Source organism: Dromiciops gliroides, chromosome 2 (genome assembly GCF_019393635.1).
Source record: "Dromiciops gliroides isolate mDroGli1 chromosome 2, mDroGli1.pri, whole genome shotgun sequence".
In the NCBI taxonomy this organism is placed as follows: domain Eukaryota; kingdom Metazoa; phylum Chordata; class Mammalia; order Microbiotheria; family Microbiotheriidae; genus Dromiciops; species Dromiciops gliroides.
The window spans coordinates 413,810,778-413,819,938 of record NC_057862.1 but is presented as its reverse complement, the minus strand read 5'-3'; positions in this window follow the sequence as shown (position 1 = coordinate 413,819,938).

Below are 9,161 nucleotides of genomic sequence, written 5' to 3'. Positions count from 1 at the left end.
CTGAACATATACTAAATAAAGAACTTTGAAGAACTGGAGCAAAGTTGTTGATAAAGAACTGTGACGTAAAGAGGTTGGTTGATCATGTAGCAAGAGTAAAGGATGGCAGGTGGATGCTTGGTGACCTCATCAACAAGGTTCAATGGACATTGAACTCCCATGGGTCCAATTAACATCTCTATGAGGACGACTCCCTGATCTATATAGCCATCCCTAACCTCTCCCCTTAGTTTGAATCTCATACTCTTGAATCTCTAATTTGATTTCCTATAGATATCTCAAATTCAACATTCCAGAACAGAACTCATTATTTTTCCTCCTAAACTGTCCTTTCTTCCAAACTAATATTTTTATTATAGAGGGAGCCACCACACTCCTACTCAACCTTCACATCATACTAAAACACAATAACACATTTGAGGTAGGGAGTTCTTGTTCAAGGAGAATTGAAGCTTTAGTTTAAGAACTTGTCAGGGGATTCTATAGAAAGGTGGGAGTTGAACTTCCTTCCATTTTGAAGAATACTTGAGAACCTAAAAACACTTGGGACTTTAGTCTATATCTATGGGTAAAAATAGTAAAGAAAGGAAGCCAAGAGATTTAGAAGACAAACTTCACCCACTTTCCTATTTTGCCAAAAGCTTGCCTAGTTTTGTTTAACATACACACTAAGGGAAGCTGTGCAGAGGGAGACCAATGTCTTTGGTGGCTGCTTAGAGCCACTACTGCCCACCCCCATCCCTCTCTTTTTCTCAGAGAGCCTTTTCAGGACTGCTCATCCACCTTTGGTGTCTACCTGGCACCCAACTCTCACCTGTGACTCCTAGAATCTGTAACATATGCAGTAGCCACACCTTGGTAAAACCATCTCGGCAGACAGGCTAAACCAAGTTGAGGGTAACCAATAGGGTTCAAAACCATTGTTGAATTAGGAGGATGTCTCTACCCCAAGCATGTGAAGACTTCCCCCCAGCAGAATGGGCAGATGAGAACAATTTGTTCCAATGGTCACGAAGGTGACTGAAGCAGGCACCCTGGAGCATTTAGAGCTTGGTCAGACATGAAAGACACCAAGGTCATCCAAAGCATCCCTTGTCTTGACTGTGTCCTGACACTGGACTTGGATGACTCTGGAAGAGAGAATGAAGCTGACAACTTTAGGCAACTGTGCCTCACTTAAATCCAATTAACTAGCAAGCCAAGACCACCCTATGAAGTCATCAGTCCTTTTTGAGAATGAAGGACAAACAACAATATTGTGGGGACCAATTTTTAATTGGGGAGTGCTAGCTAAGTGGCTCGCCACAATATTGGGGCAAGGAAGGAGACCGGCAGCCTCCCTCAAAACAGAACAAGATTTATTTCAACAAGAAAGAACTTAAAAAAAACACACAAACAGGATCAGTAGGATCAAGGGAAAGGAAATAAAATGGGGAAAGGGAAATTATAATACCTGAAAAAATACCACCGCCCAGGAATCAGCTAAAAATACGCAGCAGAACCTGTGGTTTTCCAGCTTCGACCTAGAATGCCCAATTCTCCTCCCCCAAACCTAGAAACACCCCACACAGCCCCAGCCAATGGGATGGCCACACTGACAGTCACATGACTGCCCTCACTGGGCTTCCAATCATTATAATTTTGCCAGGCCCATGTAGGCATCGGCGAGTGGTGATGATGTGAGGTGCCAGAGCCCTGGCAATGGCTACAGTCAGTGGGTGGAGCACCGTGCAGTTTGCGGAGCCCCAGGCCAGTGTGCGCCAAGGCATAAAAACCTCAAATAACAATTAATTCTTTACAATATCAACTTTTTGTTAATATGTGTATAATCTGGTTTTAGATCTTATCATTTCTACTTTCACAAACTCTTTTGTATACTACATATGCCCTTTTCTTCACTCATATCTGCCACCCTTGTGGAAGCCCTTGTAACATCATGTCTGGACTACTGCAATAGCAATTTCCTTGGTGCTCCTGCCTCTTTTATCCATTCTCTGAACAACTGCCAAATGGATTTCCCGACAACATATCTTACCATGATATCCACTCCCTCCCTCTTTAATAAATGCCAGTGGCTCCCTATTACCTCTATGATCAAATATGAAATCCTCCTTTTGGTGATTAAAGTAGCCCTTCTTACCTTTCCATTCTTCTTAAGTTTTACTCTGCTCCATATATTTTTGTAATCTCATAACACTGTTCTTGCCATTCCCTGCACAGGATACTCCATCTCCTACTCTCTGCCTTTTCACTGTCTTTTCTCCCATGAGGTTGCACAGTGGTTAGAGCACTGGGCCTGGAGTCAGGAAGAACTAAGTTCAAATCTGATCTCAGGGACTTACTAACTGTGTGACCCTGGGCAAGTCACTTCACCTCTGTCTGCCTCAGTTTCCTCAACTGTAAAATGGGATAACAATAGGATCTACCTCACAGAGCTGTCGCGTGGCTAAAATGAGATAATATTTGTAAAGTGCTTAGCACAGAGCTTAGACCATAAAAGACATTTAATAAATACAAATTTCATTCCCTTTATTCCCTCTTCCCATTCCCAAAATGTTCTCCTTCCTCACCTCTGCCTCCTAGCTTGTCTGATTCAGTTTGCATCCTACTTTCTTCAGCAGGCCTTTTAAGTCACCTGCTATGCCTATTACCAGTGCCTTCTCTCTGAAATTATCTTCCCTTTATATTCATATATATATATATATATGAATTTTATACATGTTAAATTATTTATACATATATGTATAGATGTAGCTTTAGATGTATGTGTAGATGTATGTATAGATAGATGGGTAGAGGGAGGGAAGGAGGGATAGATAGATAGATAGATAGATAGATAGATAGATAGATAGATAGATAGATCTTACATATCAAACATTTTTATGTTGTCTCTCTCTTTAGAAAGTTAGCACCTTGATAGCAGGGTCCATGTTTTCGCCTTCCTTTATACTCCAGTGTTTAGCACAGTGTCTTGCTTGAAATAAGCACTGAATCAATGCCTATTGACTGACTTACAACCTGAGTACACTGGATTTTTTTTTTTAGTGAGGCAATTGGGGTTAAGTGACTTGCCCAGGAACACAGCTAGTAAGTGTTAAGTGTTTGAGGCTGGATTTGAACTCAGGTACTCCTGACTCCAGAGCCAGCGCTCTATCCACTGTGCCCACCTAGCTGCCCCCGAGTACACTGGAATTTATTAAGGGCCTCCTATGTGTAAAACATTGTGTTAAGCATCAAGGATATGAGGAAAGACAAAAACAAACCACCAAACAAACTCAAAAAGAGTCCTTGCTCTCATGGCACTCATAGTCTAATAGGGGATACAAAATACAAATAAATATGTTCAAACAAGATACAGGCGGTATAAATTGTGTGGGGGGGGGTCCTCAGGGAGGGCAATAAGAGCAAGGAGGGCTAGAAATAGCTTCTTGCAGAAGCTGGGACTTCAACGGACACTGGAAGAAAGCCAGGATGCCCAGGAGTCAAGGAGACCAAGCAGCAAGCTATGGCAATGGTCTAGGTGTGAGGTGAGATAGGCCTGCACTCGGGTGAATGCAGCATCAGAGGACATAAGAGGGCATCTATGAGAAATATTTTCAAGGCAGAATTGACAGGACTTGACAATTGATTGCCTATACTGGTATCCTCTCAGTGTTGAGAGAAAGAAAGAAGGGAAAGCCTCCAGTATGTTGGATGGAGCCCTTGTAGTGAATGTTGGGGAAAGCTTCAAGGAAAGTAGGGTTGGATGAGCTCCTTCCTGCATCATAGGAGGAAACTCCTTAAGTGATGAAAACACAGACGTATTTGAATATTCAGAGGATATTAAAAAACATTTATTCTAATACTCTCGTCTTACAGAAAACAAACTGAGGCCCAGAGAGGTTAAGGTGAATTGTCCAAGATAACACAGATAGGAAATTTATGGTCTATATTTAAACATAGGTCCACTGATTCGAAATCATTTCTACTGATTTTGTATAAACTCTGCATATGCTTAAATCTGTACATGTTTCCATTGTTCGACTTGAAGATGCTTGTGGGCAGGAACCATTTCCCCTTTGTCTTTGCTTCCCTGGCTTTAGCACAGTATTTGGGATATTGCTAGCATTTAATGGATACTTACGAATTGATGGATTGAGGAGAAACATATTCAGTTCCCTGTTCTTCTGCGTTCCTGTATAGCACGACTTCCTTCTCTATAAAACTTGGAAATCATAAAGGGCAGGGGGAATCAAACTAGATTAATTCAAAAGGTACTTTCTGCTCCAAAATTCTATGATTCCATGATTCCAGTGTACATTCAGTTTTTAATAGATTTTTTTAAGATGCCCAAAACTAAAATTTCAGTCTTGTTTTTAATCAGTGTGTGTGTGTGTGTGTGTGTGTGTGTGTGTGTGTGTGTGTGTTTTCTGAAGACTGGGACTGGAAAAGAGTCGAGAGGGAAAAACAAATAGGATGAGGGTTGGACAGCCATAAGAAACCCCACAGCCCTCAGGAGAAGGCAATTAGGGCATGAGAGTATACTGGATTAGAAATGGGCATTTCTAACAAATGTTCTATGTACAGTATTCATTGTCAGCCAGGACTCCACATGGTGTCTGCTGGACCAGATGTGGAATCATTTCCATTCCTTTCTTCCAGTTATAGGGAATCTAACTGCAAGGTTTCTTTGGAAAGGGACATGATTCACACACCAGCAAACCAGTCTCTGAACCACCTGCTCCAACCACCCTGCCTAGCCTATGGTACAGAGCCCTGACCTCAAGAGACTAGTGTCTCCCTGGGTGGATCTATTACATGCATTAAAATAATTTACGCCCAGCCCTATAAAGTGCTTAACTCGTCATGGCATCATCTATTCTAAAAGCATTCCTCCGCATCGTGAATTATTTTTGAAGTATTTATGTGGCCCTCACCGAAAATCACCCCAGTCAGCAAACTGGGAGATGAAAAGTCATTAAGAGAAGGTGACGACCCGAAGGTCACAGTCAGGGATCTGTCTGAAGGACAAGGCTGGTGGAATGTGGGATGGCTGCTGCGATGGGAGGTGGGAGGGTCTGGCCTCGGCCTGTCCTCACTAAGCTGCCCTTACTTCTCACTGATCAATCTCCTTGGGAGGGCCAGGATCCCAGCTACGAGTCCTGTCCACTTGGATCTTCCTAAGATCCTTGTGCTATCATTTCATTCTAGGCAGATAACACAGTTCAGAGGCATTTAACTAGCACCTTTTGTGAGTTTCCTCAAACGCAAGTATCTAGTCACCAATTGAAGAAATAATTCACTTTTTGTGTGTGTGTGTGTGAGGCAATTGGGGTTAAGTGACTTGCCCAGGGTCACACAGCTAGTAAGTGTTAAGTGTCTGAGGCCGGATTTGAACTCAGGTCCTCCTGACTCCAGGGCCGGTGCTCTATCCACTGCGCCACTTAGCTGCCCTAATTCACATTTTCTAAGAAATTCGAAATTGAGACCAGAGTCTATCCCTGTTTCCTGGCATGGCTGCCCTTTGACAATCGAGGCAGATTAGCCAAGTTAACTTGAAATTCTGTTTAGTATCTTTATGGGCCTTGTCCTCATGGCTTCTTGGCCTCCTGACACCTATGGCCTTGAAGTTTAGTCTTCATTACCTCAGTCAGACTCTAAATAGCATCTCTCTCTCTCTCTCTCTCTCTCTCTCTCTCTCTTTTGTGAGGAAATTGGGGTTAAGTGACTTGCCCAGGGTCACACAGCTAGTAAGTGTTAAGTGCCTGAGGCCAGGGGTCCTCCTGACTCCAGGACCAGTGCTGCTTTATCCACTGTGCCACCTAGCTGCCCTGCATTTCTCTTTAAGTCTAAGTTCATGGAGGTTGTGTGTGTGTGTGTGTGTGTGTGTGTGTGTGTGTGTGTGTGTGAAAATGACCCAGGGGGTTTAGTGGACCATAGACTCAGTATGAGACAGCAATATAATATGGCACTAGGGAAAAAATAATGTGATCTCTGAGTATATTAAGAGAGACTTAACTTCTAGGAAAGAGGAGGTGACAGTGCCTATGCCCTGGACATCAGACATCTATAGTGCTATGGTCAGGACTGTATACTTTAAGAAGTATACAGACAAACTAGAATTTAATACTCTTGGTGGAAGGAACAAGAGATATTCAGCCTGGAGAATTAAAAACAAAAACAAAAACAAGCCATGCTTATTGTCTTCCTGTATTTGAAGAGTTCTAATGGGTGGAGGGGAAGAAGCATTTATTAAGTGCTTACTATGTGAAGCACTTGACAAAGATTGTCTCATTTGATCCTCACAAGAGTCCTGGGAGGTAGGTGCTATTATCCCCATTTTATAGTTGAAGAAACTGAGGCAAACAGAAATTAAGTGACTTGTTCAGACTTACACAGTAGTTAGTGTCCGAGATCCAATTTGAACTTGGATCCTTCTGACTCCAGGCCCAGAACTTTGTCTACCTAGATACCTCTAGGTGCTGGAAGGGGGATTAGATAGATTCTGTCTGACCTAATGAGTGGAAGTTGCAAAGAGATAAATTTAAACCTGATGTCAAGGAAAAAAACATCCCTAAGAATGTGAGCTACTCCAAAGTGAAACAGCCTTTAGTGTGTTGCAGAGTCCCTTCCTTGGGGTTCAGGGCCACAGCATGCATGACCACTTGTCATCATGTCATAATGGAAACTCCCCTGCAGGCAGGAGTTGGCCAAGCTGACCACTAAGTTCTTTCCCTACACTGAAGTTTTATGATTCTTCTGGCGGCTAGAAATCTAGCTTGGTAGCAAATACTGTGCCTTGTCTTGTGTCCCCAAGAGTACCCCGCATAGGGCCAGGCACTCAGTAGGTGTTTAGCAAATCTTTGTTGACTGATTGATCAACTTGAACAAGTCACAGAGGGGAATGAACTGGATGATCTTCAAGATTCCTTTCAACTCGAAACCTATTTTTCTATCAATCAATTGACAAGTATTTATGAAGTGCCTACTATGTATCAGGCACTGTGATTAGCACTGGAGATACAAACACCAAGCAAAAGTCATGCCAGCTCCCAAGGAGGTTACATTTTATTCATGGAGACAACATATATACAAATCAGTACATACAAGACAGATACAGATTATATGGAAGGCAACCTTAGAGGAGCAGCTAGGGGGCACCATAGTGCATAGAGTGCTGGGCCTGGAATCAGGAAGACATCCAAGACATCCTCGAGTTCAAATCCCCATCTCAGGTACTTAGCAGCTGTGTGATCCTGGGCAAGTCACTTTCCCTGTTTGCCTCGGTTTCCTCATCTATAAAATGGACTGGAGAAGGAAATGGCAAACCACTCTGTATCTTTGCCAAGAAAACTCCAAATGGGGTCATAAAGAGTAGGACACAATTAAAAAAAACAACTCAACAACAACAAAACCTTAGTGGGAAAGACACTAGCAGTTGAGATAGGAGAAGACCTTCTTAAGGATGTAGAACTTGAGAGGAGTCTTAAAGGAAGCCAGGAATATGAAAAGGTTTTACATGATTGCATATGCTTAATCTATATTGGATTGCTTACCATTTCATGGAGGGAGGGATAGAATTTAGAACTCAAAATATTTTTAAATGTTAAAAAAATTACATTTTTTAAATATGTAATTGGGGGGAAATAAAATATATATTATTAAAAAGAAAGCCAGGGATTCTGAGTCCGAGGTTAAGCAGGAAAGTATTCCATATAACATTGTTGGTGGAGCTGTGAACTGATCCAACCATTCTGGAAAGCAATTTGGAACTATGTCCAAAAGGCTATAAAACTGTGCATACCCTTTGACCCAGTAATACCACTATTAGGTCTATATCCCAAAGAAAGGATCCACATGTACAAAAATATTTATAGCTGATCTTTTTGTGGTGGCAAAGACTTGGAAATTTAGGAGATGCCTATCAACTGGAGAATGGCTAAACAACTTGTGGTATATGAATATAATAGAATACTTTTATGCTATAAGAAATGATGAGCAGGCAGATTTCAGAAAACCCTGGAAAGACTGACGTGAACTGATGCTGTGTGAAGTGAACAAAACCAAGAGAACATTGTACACAGAAACAGCAACATTATGGGATGATCAACTGTGATAGACTTAGCTCTTCTCAGCAATACAATGATCCAAGACAAATCCAAAAGACTCATCCTGGAAAATTCTCTCCACATTCAGAAAAAGAATTATGGAGTCTGAATGCAGATTAGAGCTTACTATTTTTACTTTTTTTGTTTCTTCTTTCTTGTGATTTTTCCCTTTTATTCTGATTCTTCTCTCACAACATGACTAATGTGGAAATATTTTTTAACATGATTATAATGTATAACCTATACCAGATTGCTTACTGGCTTCGGGAGCGGGGATGGAATGGAGGGAGAGAAAAAAATCTGGAACTCAAAATCTTACAAAAACAAATGTTGAAAACTATCTTTACATGTAATTGAATAAAAATAAAATAAAATACTATTTAAAAATAAAAAGATAGTATTCCGTGTATTTATCAATTTGTTACTATAATAATAATAATAATAACAATTGCTGACACATATAGGATTATTTACCAGTCTATAAAGTATTTCCTTTTTGTTCTTTACAACTCCGTGGTGCATATGCCACAAGTATTGTTAGCTCCATTTTCTATATGAGAGAGTTAAGGCTCATAGCAGTTCAGTGACTTGCCCAGAATCACACACCTAGTTGTGTCAGAAGCAGGATTCTAACTCAATTCTTCCAGCATTCTTTTCACTACATCACATGGTAGAGGCAAATGTGATCTGGAATCATATCTTAAATATAATTAACACTTTGTGGGATGGTGGTTAGGGGCTGAAGAGAGCAAATTACTCCCTCTCTCCCTTCTGTTGTGAAAGGATACTGCTATGGCTTAATTTCCTAGTGTCATTTTCTTCCCGAAATGCTGCGTATTTCCATCACTTGGATTATTGGCATTTAACCCTGTAATGATTCAAAGAGAGGACATATGTCCTCATTCACCTTAATGGAACTCATAGCACATTCCAAGGGGGTGGTTGGTGTGGCCTTCACAGAGGAGACTCTAAAGCAGCCATAATTCATGAATATTTTTTTGGCTTTTTCTAGTGAAGACAAATGCAGGATGACTGAAGTGTTTGGAAGATTTTAGCCTGAGAGGTATTTTTCCC